At 42.2% G+C, this 15,566-nt stretch overlaps 2 long non-coding RNA genes across 13 annotated transcripts in view; one reads left to right on the top strand and one right to left on the bottom strand.

Moving 5' to 3' along the window:
• Positions 1-15,012, bottom strand: part of LOC119032274 — a 173,810-nt gene extending 158,798 nt beyond the window's left edge. For all 12 annotated transcript variants that reach the window (XR_005078827.1, XR_005078830.1, XR_005078829.1 and 9 more), the window contains exons 1-2: positions 14,828-15,012; positions 13,790-13,859 (exon numbers count right to left, since the gene is read on the bottom strand). This is a non-coding gene — a long non-coding RNA (uncharacterized LOC119032274). The remainder of the gene's footprint in view (positions 1-13,789; positions 13,860-14,827) is intronic.
• On the top strand, positions 2,976-9,421 carry LOC119032276. Its single transcript, XR_005078837.1, has 3 exons — positions 2,976-3,034; positions 8,661-8,756; positions 9,272-9,421. It is a non-coding gene; the product is annotated as an uncharacterized LOC119032276 (long non-coding RNA).
• Positions 15,013-15,566: the final 554 nt, after the last annotated feature.

Here is a 15,566-nt window from a genome sequence, read left to right as displayed (position 1 = left end):
CTTTAGTCACGTATCATGATTAATCTGATGCAGTGAGTAATCCTTTGTGTTTTTTTTCCTGCCATGTATAATCAACATTATAATTCATTTCGACTGGGTGCGCCTGCCATCATGAATGAGCCGAGACGCCGCGTCAGATCGGAAAACTACACGGTGGACTGTCAAACAAATGATCAACGCAGTCAGGAGGTTCACTCTCACTTTGACTTCAAGTAGCACTGCAACTGCTCCCAGACCTGTTCCTCATAAACATGTCAACACAGCAACTGGGCTGAGTTCACTGGAAACGTTTACTGTATGTCCATGACGACAGCTGTTGGCGCTGTCACGGTCCTTATTAGCAGCCTGCTGAAAGAGCTATTCATTAAGATAAGAGGACATGATGAACTTTATTGACTCGGAAAGGGAAATGCAGCAGGAGAAAGTGGGTTGTAAATAAAGCCGAAGCTGCGTGTTTACAGCGCTAACCTGTGATTGATGCAAGCACATCAAGCAAGCTGTGCTGACATGTTCATAATGAAATGACCGCAACAACTGCTTTAAGACCGCAGACACACAGAGGAGACACAAAAGCTGTTGACAGTTTAAGCAACTGTCAACAGGCTTGACTTGTTTTTAGTAGCTTTTTATGTGTCTCGGCCAAAAAGTTGCACTTGGACACACTGCAATAACCACAGCCCACATCCAGAGAGTGAGAGCCAGGTTTGATCTGAACTCTGATGGTGTCATTGTGCAATCAGCGTTCAATTACTAGTGGTATTGTTTTAAATGCTGAGATGAAGTATCCAGAGGCCAGAAAGATCGATGATGCTCTTCTGTCTTTTGACTGACTTTTTATTAGTGGGACAGTGGCACTTCTGTCACCGTACTGTGGAAATTGCTAGCGCGCAAGCTGTGTGCTGTCACCATATAAGAACCTGTGCAGCTCTGATCTGAAACTGTTGGGACCGTCAGTCGGTGAAGGAGGCAGGACGCATCCGTTATTAGAAAATAAAGGAAACTATCCGACTGAAGCAGCGGGTATTGATCAGCCCACAGCGGACACTAAGGAGTGTGTGACACAGTCAGTGTTGACCTACAGGTGAGTAATTGACTTTTAACTGTGCACATTTTTGATCAGTTTAACCTTATTAGAGCTTTTCTTTCTTTTTTCTTTTTTTTTTTTAAATACCAAACATACTACATGTTTGATAGATTTTTCTCCAGTATAACTGTCACAAAGCACATACGAATGTCAGTATCCTGATCTAAATAGTTGAAGAACATGTTCAATAATGTGTACATTTTAAAAGCAGTGAGACTTCAGGAATCACTGTGAATATCTGTGTGTCATGAGCAGCAGAGACGTCCTGGATTAAGATGACTCATGTGAAAAGGTTTCAAGGGATCCCCATGTCGAAGGTACGTTAAGAACTAATCGAAACAAGGTGGAAACTTGACCGAAGAGATAACAACACACTGGGAAATAACCTTGTTTCTTCATGCGTCCACTCTTTAACGATCCTATACCATGTCAGGTGATGATACTCCCTCAAATGTAATTCAGTGGAATAAAAAAAAAGTTTTTTTCCGAGAAGAGGCCATAACAGGACAGCAGTAAACAACAAGTGACCCACCAACATTTCCAAAGTGGATTTGTTCCACATCTGGATGTTGTAGTTTGGGTTGAGATCTCCTGACTGCCAAGGCATATGATTCGTATCATTTTGAATTCGTCACACTATTCATTGTTCCCGTTGTGCCCTGCGGATTTAGGGCATTGACGTCTTATCACAGACCACACCCATCAGGTTTTACCGATTTGTCACCCAATTACATGTAACCTCCCACTTTGACAGATTCGTATTTTAACCTCGTTTTCACATTCAGTACAGTGCCACTGTCCTGGGAGGCCACTTCCATTAGGGAACGCCCTTGACATGGGGTGGTGTGCTTGGTCCGTAACACTGTTTAGATGGATGATTCGTGTCGGGTCGCATCCACATAGCTGCCAGAGGTCCCGAGGTTGCTCAGCAGAACATTGCATTATAATGAGATGATGAGCTAACATCGCTTGTCAGTGGTTTTTATGTTGTGGCTGATTGGTGCACTGCAATCAGTTGAGACCCCACACAGCTGATCTCTAAGTATTTCATCACCTATATGTGACTTCTCAAACCAACTGACTGTGCCGGTAATGATAAGTGCATCAGATTAAAAAAGGGTAAACACTTACAAACATGTACTTTACTTTTTACATTTATACTTAAATGTACTACAAGGGGCTTTGAACTGGTTGTGAAACAGCCTCAGTTGAATAGTGATTCCTCTGACCTCAATAAGCGACCAAGGCCATCAACGGGAAGACGCGTCGTGTTCTGAGTTATCTCGATCAGATAAGTCAGAAAATTTAAAAAAATAATTTATAGTGAAGTGTTGAGAATAAACTGAGGAGTCTCACAGACTGAGGTGTGTAGTCTGGTGGTACAATAAAGCACTAATAAAGTTTTCTTTGTTTCACTTTTGTCCTCCGGGGCTGCCAGAGTCAACAAAAATGAAAATGCCTCGGAGGCGCTGGAATACAGAACACAACATTATTATTATTATTATTATTATTATTATTATTATTATTATTATTATTATTATTATTATTATTATTATTATTATTCACTTAAAATCCAAACAGTCAATACAGTGGGAGAAAGATGTATAATAGACCTATGATCATGAACAATAGATGTTTTTCTGGTTCTAGTCAATGAGAGGTTTGTGTAAAGAGGAAGACTATGCGTTTCTGGGAACGGCCGAAAATACGACTAAAGAAACGGCAGAAGGAGCTGGCGCTTCGGAGGACGACTGGAGCGAGAAAAAGGAGGAGAGGGTAAGAGATGAGGAGGAGCCAAAACACACCATTATTACACCCCAACCAACTGAGAAAACACACAGGCTGTGTTTGAGTATCTTTGTGTGTGTTTGTGTGTTTCAGGTCCGCTGGCGACTGGAGAGAGAGCAGCAGGAGAAAGAGCGACTTCGAGAAATAGAAGAGGGCAAGAAGGTGAACACACAAACACACACACACCAGGATGATACACACCATACAAGTCTGTACATCTGTGTTACTTAACAGCCCCTTCACTGTCAGCCGTTGGCACAGCATGAAGGCTCTTGCTAAACGACACCAGCTCTCACACACACACACACACACACACACACACACACACACACACACACACACACACACACACACACACACACACACACACACACACACACACACACACACACACACACACACACACACACACACACACACACACACACACACACACACACACACACACACACACACACACACACACACACACACACACACACACACACACACACACACACACACACACACACACACACACACACACACACACACACACACACACACACACACACACACACACACACACACACACACACACACACACACACACACACACACACACACACACACACACACACACACACACACACACACACACACACACACACACACACACACACACACACACACACACACACACACACACACACACTACTTGCCTCTCCTGCGGACAGAGGACTCATGCCAGCGCAAGCATTCACACTCTTTTTGGTCCACCCCAAACGCAGGCACAGACACACAGGTTACTACACACAGCCAGGCCACAGTAGCTGGATCCGATTGGTGTAGTGACAGATCGTTGTGGCTGTCAACACCATATACTGGCAGCAGAACTCAGAAGGGAAGAGAACACTTGAGATTTTGGATCGCAGCCATCACTTTTCTGGTTCTCATAGCTGCTTTTCACTGTCGCCTAAACCCGCTTTGAACGGAGGAAGTTGTCCCGAAGCCAGACGCATCCCAGATTATTTATTTTTTAAGATGCGTTAAGTAAGAATTTTAGTTCAGTAAATTTAAAAAAAAAAAATAAAAAATCTACTAACGGAGTCTGAAGAAATGAGAGTATTAACGTTATGTGAAAGACGTCAATGTCCTGTGCTGAAGAGATAAGGTTAGCATGCTAACCAGCTAGCCCCTGATATGAAAACCTCTGCTAGCAGTGTGAACACCAACACTCCCCTGGTAGCCTAGCTAACTGCACAGCTTACTGAGCTAACAATAGCTACCGGTAGCAGCAGTTAGCAGTTATTCTGGTGATATGCCGCCCCTGTTTGTTGTTTGTATGACGACTATTCGCACGTATTGCACCTTTAAACAATCAACAATTAGCAAAAGTCAAACTGACTTATCTTTCCTCTGGTTAATCCTTCCTGTGAACGGAGCCCGTTATTCACATTTTGCAGACTGTGCTTAACGTTTTCATGAGAGCAGCCGGTTACAATCAGCCTAATGGAAACACCGGGGTGAACAATCAAGGCAGACAGGCAGCTGTGTGACACCAGATCGATGAGTGTTAATTTACCGGCGAGGTTCACTTCATTGCTCACGGCGAAATCAGATTCACCTCCATGGAAACGACAGCCGGGGAAACACACAGCTCTGGCTCTCTGTCAAGGCTGCCGGGCTTATCGGTGGCTTCTAACTTCGCTCACTAAACATGGACACACACACACACACACAGAGACATGTTGGAGCACACTTAATAGTGGCGGAACAACACATATCCTTTTAAGAAGGAGCATATCACCATTTAGAATCAGTCAAAAACACACACTTGCCAAAACAGATGGACGTCCTCATAGATGTGGAATGCACATGCAAAAACAGATGTGGGTGCTCGGAGCAGCCACCCCGTTTCTGACAAGAGTGTGTGAGGTCAACAGGGGGCGTCGGCTGTTGTTGTCAGTGTTTCCGCTGCGCGCACACACACACACACACACACACACACACACACACACACACAGGAAGCTGATGACAACATTTACCCTGATAGGGACAGTCACTCTCACCTCAGTATGGAATGTACTTTCCACTGAACCCTATCTTCACCTCAGACACACACACACGGACGGCATGACCTGTGAATGTGACCCCTGACATTTGCACGCACACACATGCATACATAGAATCCAAGCACGCAGCATAAACATGGAGACATGCACCCAAACACAGTCACTTTCAGACAAGCGGTACTCTTGATACAATCCCACACACACACACACACACCGCTGGAACGCCACCGTCGAGCCAGAGGAATTCCAGAAACACTCTGTCATGTTTCTAACTATGCATTCAGGTTGAATGAAAAACTGCTACTCACCAGTTACAACAAATTAAACAAATTGCCCAGAAAAAAACATAATGTTTTATGACCAAGCCACATTCTGAATGCCATTTCCAATTTAGCTCTCTGAGAAAAAAAAAAAAAAAAAAAAAAAGCAGTATATCGTACTCCAAACACATTTAGGCAGTTTTTTTTAGGCATGTGAAGCCTGACCAAAAGCAGCAAGCAGGGAAAGCATTTTTCCAACAACAAATTTGAGGCTCCTATCTCAAAAACGTCCAGCCACGCAGGATTTTGTTCTTTAAAAAAGGACCTGGCAACTTTATCCAGGGAGGGCAGAGGGATAAAAACATGGGTGCAGTCACATGCTGCCAATTCTACCAAACTGTCACTGAGTTCAACTCCAAAGAATACTCAAAGCCTTCTGGGCATCTTTACCTCGATACCAGACTCTTGAATGAATCTCTGAATTCTTTGAGGCATGTCCTGTCTTCAGTAATTACATGCTATTTAATTTTTAGAGCAGCAGGGAAAACTTGGTGTATGCAGTTGTACGAAACAGAATCCAGCATCTGTGCTGTCCCGGACCGGTAAGAGTACAATAAACCAGCAAAAGCAGTTTAATGCAGAGTCTGAAACCAATGGAAACCTAGTTAATTTAAACCTAAATGTTGTAATGCTGGCAACACATGTCGTTTGTTTGTCCCTAAAAACCTTGAACGACCCTGACGTCAGTCTGAAAGGATTTCCTTTGCGGCTTCAAGTTCAAGTCAGAGATGAAGATTTGATCTGACAGGTCTCTGCATACTGTGTGAAAACACAGGGGGATATTGAGCTTGAGGGTTTTTCCATAAGTAAAATGAACAAAATGCGTGTTGCGAGTTTAATCTCCTTTCTGTTTGACACTGCAACTGATTCTTTATATTGTTTCCCTCTTCTCCTGCTTGAGAATGTGAGTTTTTCTTTTTTGCTATATTTTTTCTGCATTTAGAACGCCTAACTGCAGGTCGAGTGTAGCGCAATTTGATTGACGCAGCCAATTAAACCCTGGCGGTAAGCAGACCTGTAAGCTTTTCAGCCATGCACGCAGCGCGTCTCTAGAAATGGTCCGAGACGCTCATCGGTCCAGACTGAAATATCTCAACCGTTATTGGATTGCCGTTAAATCTCAGACACAGTTCCGTGGTTGCCAGATAATTAATTGTAGTGACTTTGCTGATCTCCCGTCTCTTCGTTCAACTGCATCAGCAGGACAACGTTTCCGTTTAGTCAGTAAGCTGTCTCAAATGACAAAGACCTTCATGGCTCCCAGATGATGTAACTGGTGGTGGGCCAAACTTTTTCTCAACAACCAGTATCGGGTCCAGATTATAATCTTTTTTTGCTGCTCAAGTAATATTTTGTCTCATATTTTGTCAAAAACATCTCAAAACGATGTCAACTTTGCATTAAAACCAAAGCAAATGACCAACAGTAATAAGGGCTCCTCCAGGGGTCATATCAGTCTTATTATGCACACCCCTTCATTCAGCAGCAGAGAACATTCTGCTTGGCTCTCCTCTTTGTTCCACCATGCACAAATGTCTTGAAACAGTCTGGCATTCGATCTTTTTTTATACAATTTGATGAGATGAAAATGCACTAATCAGACCTCTAAAGGGAATACGAGTGTCCACATTAAGGAACAGTAGATGTATACAGCTTGTCGGTGGCTCTGGTGGGATGTTTTCACACCTCTGCAGACAGTTGATGTATTTCAACCTGAGGACCCTCTAACTGCTCTGCACTGGCGCTGAACTCTACAACCAACGCCACCAGTCTGCTGGCACATTGCCACCGTGAAGTCATGACTGGATCAAAGGCAGAAAACAATTAAGGCAATCTGTCAATTTGTCAGTGATTGCCAATTTGAGTCAATTTGTTCAACATGTGCTCCGCCTTCTACGAACAAGTGTGTATAGAACGTGAGTGAAGTGATCCTTCACATGTCGAAACGCTCATTTTCAAATCAAGGCTTTTTTGGGAAGAATGTCCTGATTGTTTCGCCTGAGAGTGTGTGTGCGTTTAACGATTTAACTGCTTTCACCTTCACTCCATATGTGTCAGCATGTCTTCCTCTTTAAACTGATTGGCCTCCCTTGTTCAGCTCCCTCCGCACGTTGTTTCCCCACCCGAAAAAACACACACAGCGAGACAGAAATGTTAATTGATGACAGGCACTGTCCGATGAGGAAACCCGGATGTGGCCCTCTCATGTGTATCCTATCCGAAACATGTTTAAAGTCTTTCATACGAGGGCGTAGAAGTTCAGTTCTTCCCCCCCCACACACACACACACGGAAGTTATAGATAGAAACACACACAAACACACAGCGGGAACTTGATCCAAGACAGTCATACTGATTCCATTTTGAGCTTATGGATACACATCCAACAGACCACCACCACTTTTCTTTACTTTCACACTAAACACACATGAACAAGCCTGGTTGAGGCTCAGAGGTGCAGCCCCAGCAGAACATATATACTGTTGTATCATCGTATCAGGGGAACTTTTTAACCTTCAGAATGATCCTACAGAGCTTTAAGACATTAGATGAGATTTAGTGTGAGGGATGGTCAGTGTTTTCTTTGTCAACTTCCTTTTTTTTCCTGCCCAAAATTAGATTGCAGCTGCAGAATTGAGTCATGATAACTGCGTCTTTACAATGGACATTTGAAAAGCAGGATTTTTGAGTTTTGTGGTTGACAGGTGCTGTAGATATAACATTTACCTCAACCTGAAAACATTCAGAACCTCATTCCTCTAGTCTAATTACCTCGCCATTGTCATTTCTTGGAGTGCCCCTCCCGTGAAGCAGTATAAAGAATGAGAAAAAGTCCAATTCGAAGGGCGGTTTGATCGGTCACACAATAGATTTTCCTTCCTAGAACTGCAACGTGTGTTACATCACTTATGTAAGTTACAAGAGTGAACTTAGTTATTTCAAGCCAAAGAAGGACCTTAAAACTGTAAAAAGACTGTAAACGTTTGACAGTGTGAACATCATAATACATAATAGTGTGTGAAATGTTTGTCAGCGAGCTTTATTTTGAAAATCTCTTTGGACGTTATACATCATCTATTACTGGGAATTTGACCATGCAACCCTCCACATGGACCAAGCTCCTGGACCAAATGACCGAGCAGACAATACTTCTACCTCTACTTTTAGCTTCGTTTTGGTCTTCACCAACTCGTGAGGGTACTGTCTGGCTCTTTAGCTGCTAAACGTTCACCATTCACCACCTGTGTGTAAAGCTTTGTAAAGTGAATTCATAAAAGTGAGAGATTCCTCCAAGAATACACAGTGTTTTGATCCATTGTTGGTATGAAAATAACAATTTGTGCACCTTTATAATGACATTTTGGTGTTCAGTCTTATAGTGGACATTAAGTTGCACATATCCTTCATGTGTCAGGAGAAGGAGCAGCAGTGGCGGACTCATGTAGCACATGTGGCCTCCAGCCAGGAGAAGACTCTGCAAGACAGACTGGCAAGACTCAGGAGATTCAGGGTGAGAATGACCCATCCATCCAACCACACCCACACAAACATATTCAAGTGTGCTGTAACACTGAGATTCAGCAGCCACAGAGCTTCTAATGTCTCAAAGCTCCTGCACAATAGGACAGCTTGTTAAAGATCTGTGACGAGCCATGTATCAGACAGAGAGTTCCGGGAAGTCATCCACTATTTACAGAGCAGTGGTGGTTTGAGGTCACTGATTTGATTAGACGCTGTTCAAGGGGCTTGTCAGTCGCTCATCACACAAAAATACTTGAAGTGAGAGGTTCAAAGCTGTCGTCACCGAGTTAGATTTTATCTCATGTCATCTGGTGCCAAGTCTTCGTTGAGGTGTGTTTTGCTTGGCTCACGACTGAGCCACCTGTCAAATATTGTGGGAGGGGCGACAGATGAATCATTTCTGTTGAAGTTGGCTCTCCATCAGTATCCATCATATTCATGCAGGTAACCCGCACAACCTCTTGTTTTTCCCTCTTCTTTCTTGCCACTTTTCTCCTCCCGCAGGAGTTCCAGAGAAAGGTGCTGGTTGAGGAGTCAGGGATGGAGGGTGGGGCGGCCAGCCTCGCTGTCAACCATCTTCTCACCAGGATGTAGATGTACTACAGAGAGTGACTTATGAAAAAATGTGCTTTTTGCTGTGCTTTACATCAATAAAGGCTGTTTCACTGTATCACATTAGTGAGATCAATTTAAAAATAAGAGATGATCTTAACTTGATGTTCAAGATTGTTGGGGAAATCCCTTCAGAAACTGTTTGAAAAAGTGCAGATCCTTTCAAAAAACTTTTGGCAGGTTAATGGACAAACAATCTGTCAATCACCATCTATCATTTGACCAATCAGATCAACAGCAGGTGAGCTCTCACAGCAGAGCCACCTCGTAATTCAGACAAGGAGCACAACTTTTTAAATTTGAGAATGGCCTTCATTGCCGTTCCTTGTTCTCCTTCCGATGAAATAAACTCATCAATTATGACTTCAATTATGATGTAGCTGATGCTAAAGCAGCATCTATGCTAACTTCTCAACTTCTTCTGACCGAGATTCACTCATCCATGGATCAAGTGATCACATGATCTAAAAAAAAAAAAAAAAAAAAAAAATTCAGCTGCCTTGCTAGCTAAAGAAGCAACATGAGGACCTTCCACATCAACTTAACTCAGTTTGCTTTTGAATGATCAAACCCTAAAATGTCTCAGATGTGCACCAGTTAAGAGCCAAGTAGTGCTACTAGTAAAATACTTTCAGATTGTGCAGCAGGGACAAAGAGTCAATGCACCGTTTCTCCATTTAAACCAGACCTGAAATAACCAAAACATCTTCGCCGCATGTCAAAACACTTCCACAGTAGCACTAATGCTCCATGACAACTGCAATTGGTTACAATCCTCTAGTTTTCTCAAGAACCAAAAAACTGAATTCCCTAGAAGTGGTTCGAAAGTAGATCCATATTAAAACGTACCTCTCGCCAAGCGTTAGTCAGGAAGATCAGTACCAATGCCTGTGTAGCTAAGGGCTTTTAAGCAACTGGAGCTTGGAAATTGATTAGCTTAGCTTAGCATGAGGTTGAAAACAAAGTAACATGTGCGTGGATAGAATTAAATGCAGCATACATAGACATTCGACATCACTTCAGATTCCCAGACTCAGTTACCTTGTGGTTAATATGTACAATTACATTATCTGAGTGTAGTTAAAGGCTGTGTAAAAAACTCGGTATAATGGAGCTGCCTATTTTAAGATCATCTAAGTGTGTTGGCTGAAACTCACACAAGAGTCAATCAAGAAAAGTACCCCATAATTATTGTTCATCTGTTTCTGTTGTGTTCCCTTTTCACGCAGCTTCCAATGAGGAATGGCCGAGGCCTGCAAGTCATTTTCGGGCTATAAAACTGAATTAAAAACAACGTTATCTGCTCTAAATGTTTTGTGCCTGGAGAGCAGATAATGAGTTGGCACTTTGGGTTCTGAGCGATTGACTTCACCAATACGGCAATCTACTGTACATGACTGGCAACATTGCTCTCTAATAATGTCTGAGGGCTGCATCTGCTCTTGCATGTATGTAAGTGTACATGTGTATTCATATGGCAGGAATGTCTGTCTATATAAACAAGATTTAAGCGGTCCTGAGACTTCAGCTCGCTGTGGCCTTGTATGGTAAACGCGGGGCAGCAGAAGGAGAAAACAGCAGGAAATAGAAAGTGACATTAATAAATATGAAGTCACTCAGGCAGACACAGAAACACGCTGATATGACCAGAGATAGTCTAGTGGTAAAGGCATGTCTGTAAGCCAGCACTGGTCAGTAGCAGGCAGTCGGACATTTCTGTTACTTCTCTGCTCTCCAGTAATGCATCTGTCTCCAATACATTGAAGTCCAAATAAGCCATTAAGAGTCATAAGCCACAAGATATTCCTGTAACACAGCCAAGTCTTATGCAGTGTTGCAGTAACAGTGTAATATAATGCATGACACATAATATTCCAGTGATATATTACTACAGTCATGTAACAACGAAAGCAACAAAAAAGTAGTGCAATAAGTAATATATTACTCTGAGCAGACAGTAATACTGTAACATGACATATTAATTATAATGAAGCTAACTAGTGATATGTAATATAGTGCATTTTGAAATAAACTTGCCCAACACTGGTCCTGTGTAGGTTGGGCATACAAAACACACAACTCTTGACACCAGATGGGTTTTTATCCCATGTCTCAGGTTTGGGTTAACTTACTAAAACTCATGATAAGTTGTTGTACTTCAAAATGCTTTCTTGCCTTCTTTCTGAGAGTTATAGACAAGAAGACTGTAACGTGCTATTCAGTTCTCGAGTACTAGAAGGCACTTTTGTTACTATTTAGCAGAAGTGATTCCTGCTCACACTCATGTCTTTGTCTCAAGACTCCTTTTCACCTGAATACAAGTTTATTAAAGACTTGACTCCCTGCACCATAAAAAAGAAATAGGTATCCAAGACACAAGAAAGCTCATTGTTTCCTAAAATGTCCAGTCATTCCCTAGATTTTACAAAAAGATAGTCTTGACCATGAGAAAGCTTTATTTTATAATTTTTTTTTATGTAAAGCTCCATTAGTATTTTTTTTTAAACAAGTTTTGAATCAAATCAGCTCGCATGAAAAAGTCCCTGGTTGATGCAGAATTATCACTTAACTCTTTGACTGCACCCAACTACAGCTCGACAGAGGTGATTTCTAAAGCCTGTTCTGGCTCATTGTTTTGAACCACATGCGCTCAACGACAGAAAGTCCTGATATGACAACAATGATTATGTCACTCTACGTCAGTAATATGTGTTAGATAGTAGCTGATCGCTAAGATGTTAGCCATAACTACTAAAAAAGTGGCTTTATGTCTTGTTGTGGGGGTTCCTCTGCCCTCTTGTGGCCAAAACCAATTCGGACGCTTCTAACCAAGCGCTCTCACCGGCGTCAACATAATGACTATCCTACTCATGTTTTAGTGTGTCAGGAATGGAGACGGTAAGGAAAAAGAATAATGCTGGCTGTGAATGTTTGTCAGGAATGATCAATATGAGAAAAAAAAACCAATCCATGAGAGAGACATCATGTTTCCTCCAAACTGTGTTGTATACAGAAAAGCATTTTAAGGGGACGGTGTTGAGCCAACTTCCAAATATCTGACAAGTTATACAGTGAAGGAGAGAGCATGAAGGGATGACTGAAGTGAGAACCCTGGAAAGATTTAAAGTACACACACACACACACACACCTCAAAGTTAATGTATTTACACAGATGGACAGAGAATAGGGTGCGCCCTGGCTGCGGTGCTGTATGCAAGTGAGCGTGCTTGTGCGTGGGTGTCTGCACGGCTCCGTCTCCACATGTGGCTGTGTGCAGATGTGCATGTATAAGGTTTTGCACACAGTGCTCCTAGCTACGTGTTAGTTGTGCGAGTGTGCATGTGAGCGTGTTAATGCACGGACCTTGGTTGTGCATGTGCAGGTGCGTGCATGTTAGGTGTGGCCTGAGGCAGCTTTCAGACTGACACATGAAAGAATTCACATCTATAGAAGTCTTTCATTCGTATATTAAAAAGGGAGGGAAGACAAAAGCTGCTGACAGCGGTAGAGAGAGGGAGGAAGAGTGAGAGAGAGAGGGAGAGAGAGAGAGAGGAGGGCGAGATGACGAGGAACAGGAGTTTCCAGTGTGTCAGATGAAGAGAGACAGAAGAAAAAAGGAGTATATGACTTACAATGCAGAGTATAGTGTTGCCCGAGGAAACAGACACACAAGAACATGAACTCTCTCCGAGCTCGTCATCCTCCCTCCCTCTGTCGCTCTTTGATATCTTTCCTATGGTCTTCTCAGTGTTTTCATCCACAGGAGCTTCTGGCCCACCTGCCTTCCACTCTGTGCAGATTTCCACATGATTTGGTTTTATTTTTAAATCTATTTTTATTAGTAGTTTAGCTTAGCTGTATTAATTGGTTGAATTTGTATTTTGAAAGCACCACCTTCAGATCACATGCTCTGTAGTTTCACCACTATTTCTTTGTCTGTCTATGCCGTTTTAGATTCTGAAGCTTCACCTGCAAAATTACTTCTATAATGTTTTTTGGTCTGCTACTTTGCCTGGTATTTTACAGTAAAACGACTACAAAGAACGAGCCGCAAACAGACTCTCTGCCAGTGTCTCCACATCAGCAGCGGTGTCGTGTGCAGATGCAGCTGCTGGTAGCTCCTCCGCAATTCCCTTTATTGTTATTTTTTCCAACTGTTATATTTTCAGGTTTTATTGCTGTATAAATCAGTATTGCCTATGACAGAAACACATTAATCAGCACTGGAGAAAAAAAAAAAATTGGGTTGTGGATTAAGAGCAGTGGACTTTGAGATGATCAGTGCCGGCAGCATATTTACAGAGACCTGACTCCACCACAGCATCCTGGAACAAGATTTTGTTGGACTCTATGTTTATGCCATTGATACCTGGTGCTCAAATACAGCCAAAGTGGATAGACAGTGCTTACCTGACGTTAAACTTTTGATACGAGAGTGCTGAACATCTTGTCATCCCCATTGCTTCTGTCAACATTCAGCCTGACAAAAATAAAAAAAGAGAAATTACAGAAAATAGACTGAAAAAATATACACATACATACATTCTATTTTGTGTAGCACGAAGGGGTTCATAAACTTAAAGACACTGTAATTGTCAAACATGTGTTTAAGTTAGTTTGACAGAACAAAAAAGATGAATAGAATTTTTTTTAAAAGAAAAAGAAATGTGAGAAGACAACAGTGCTGCCTCTCTGGACCAACTGAAAAACAATATTATGATTCTTCTGTTCAAAATTATGTTGTTTCTAAGCCAGTACAAAGTCTTAAACTTGTGAGTAGCATTGTTGTGGTTGAGGCATGTATTGAAGACGCTTTGCTTAATGTCCACATGTCATCACTTTCTGTGTCTGAGCTGATTTGTTTCAGTTTCCCCCAGTAAATATTCTTTCCTCAGTGTGAGCTGTTGTTAATTATCATTACGTCTCTCAGGCCATTAGTTAGGAACTAAAAACCAAACATGCAACCCTAACAGTTTGCCATTATTCAGTCCAAGCTCCAAAAGCTAACTCATCCACACAGGTGTTTCCACTTGGCCTGATTCGACCCCCCCCACACACACACGCACGCACACACACACAGTGGGCGTGTACAGAGTTTGATAGACACCTTGCTGGTATGGATGCACAGAGGGGACAGCTTAATTTAAGGGTGTCATGCCTAATCCATTCGGTTCTGTTCAATAGAAAAGCAGTTAAATCTGCAGCATGTTGATACTAATGCACTTTGGCAGCACACCAGGTCCATTAAAATGCGCGTGATCTCGCAGAATAAAGCTGTAATGGATGCCTCTCTTTTATCTTTCATTACCTGCTAATCATTATTCATCAAATGTGCTTGCTTTGCCGTCTCAATATACTAATTATGCTCATATTCACTTTGTTTTTGTGTCATCTGTGCCACTAGGGAACATAAATATACACATGCAAAACACTGAAGCGCAGACTGACCTGTGTCCTGATGAGGGAAGATTGCAATCCAACAATCGGCAAGTTTGAACAAACAAAAAAAAAAAAACTAGACGTGAACACAAACCACACATATCTAAAACACCAAAACGGAGAATGCTTTCCTGGAATGGTGTGAGAGAAAAACTCTCTGCACTGACCGTGGTGACCTGAGCAGAGTCTAATCAGCCTGGATAACCAAAAACACCTGTGCTGGTGGAGGGCCTTTAATTAGCACACAGCACACTGTGCATTGGTTGACTGCATGTTTAATGTGCAAGGTGTAGCTTGTAGTCATGCACGTACAATGGAAACTGGTCTCACTGCATTATATTTACTTCTAAATGTCTCGGAGCTCGTGTTTTGTCACACTGTAAAATGTAAAACAGCTGACTGTTGCTAGATTTATATCGATATCAGTAATGCCACTAGCGACACAAATCCAGTGTTGCTTTGTGCTCCAGGTTGAGTGATGTGTCCTGACACTAACCCTTGTGTCTGCATCTCTTCTAAAAGTCGCAAATAAACACATTCATGACTGACATTGGATTTAATGTAGGCTCCACCACAGGTCTAATGAACAGAATAAATACTAAATAACACCAAATAAACACATGTTTGCCTGTTATGGCATTTTTGACATGCGTGATAAGAGCGCTGGACTGTTTGTTTGTTTTTTTCAAAATGTCTGTGCACCTTCCTGGAAGAGTAGATTAAGTGCAAGCAGGTACGTAAAATGCAG

This window comes from Acanthopagrus latus, chromosome 14, assembly GCF_904848185.1.
Source record: "Acanthopagrus latus isolate v.2019 chromosome 14, fAcaLat1.1, whole genome shotgun sequence".
Lineage (NCBI taxonomy): Eukaryota > Metazoa > Chordata > Actinopteri > Spariformes > Sparidae > Acanthopagrus > Acanthopagrus latus.
This window is presented reverse-complemented; position numbering and strand designations above follow the sequence as displayed.